This window comes from Nicotiana attenuata, chromosome 7 (genome assembly GCF_001879085.1).
Source record: "Nicotiana attenuata strain UT chromosome 7, NIATTr2, whole genome shotgun sequence".
Classification (NCBI taxonomy): Eukaryota; Viridiplantae; Streptophyta; class Magnoliopsida; order Solanales; family Solanaceae; genus Nicotiana; species Nicotiana attenuata.
Window position 1 is genome coordinate 47,854,652 of NC_031995.1, and position 1,170 is coordinate 47,855,821.

The following is a 1,170-nucleotide window of genomic DNA, read 5'->3' on the forward strand; positions in this document are numbered from 1 at the left end:
GTGGCTATCGGATATTACTAATTTCAGCCACGGGTTAAAAGTGATCTTTACCCCTATTATCTTGCTTCTAATGTAAATCTTCTATAACTGCACAAATAATATTTCGTATTTAAGAGTATAAATTTCAAAAGTGTTATTTCATTTATAAACTTCGTAATTATACTAGTCACATAAATTAAAACGAAATATAATAAAGGGTAATCCCCCATTGGAGACAAATACTATATCAACAATAGGTGTTTTGTAAGTTTCAAGTTTTGAAATTAAAAAGATAATTTTTCATACAAATTCTATCAAATTCAAATATACACCCGGTGCACTAAGCTCTCTTTAAAGGACCGGACCACAAGGGTCTATTGTACACAGTAGGGGTGTTCATGGTTCGGTTTGGGTCGGTTTTTCCCTAAAAAGAAACCAAACCATGTAAGTTATTTTTTAAAATATTGAAACCAAACCAAACCAATTAAGTCGGTTTTTTATCGATTCAGTTTTTGTCGTTTTTTCGGTTTTTTCAGTTATTTATCGGGTTTTTTCTTAAATATGAGACACACACTACCAAACGCATATTTCGGCGACTGCATTTTCAACGTAACACTATCAAATCAATTGCTCTTTGAGAAATCTATCATTTACCAAGATATATTGATGATAATTAAATCAAATAGTGATGAATAATTTAGTACTCAATTAAAAATCGATTATTTTTAACATGAAATAAATTCTTGTACTTAGCAAAAGAAAACTACCAATCAAACTAGAATGTAAAGACAAAGAATTGGATTATTAAAATAGCAAAGAACTAGACTAAAAATACAAATGACTAATATGTACCATAAAAATACATACATACATACATACATACATATATATATATATATATATATATATATATATATATATATATATATATATATATATATATATATTATAGTCGGTTTGATTCGATTTTTTTCGGTTATTTTTTTATTAAACCAAAACCAACCAAATTTGATCAGTTTTTAAAATTCAAAACCAAAACCAAACCAAACCTAAAAAGTATCAGTTTTTTTGGTCGGTTTGGTTCGGTTTTTCGGATTTTTATGAACACCCCTAGTACACAGCATTATCCTGCATTTCTGTAAGAGACTGCTTCCACGACTCGAACCCAAATTCAAACATACACATAACTTC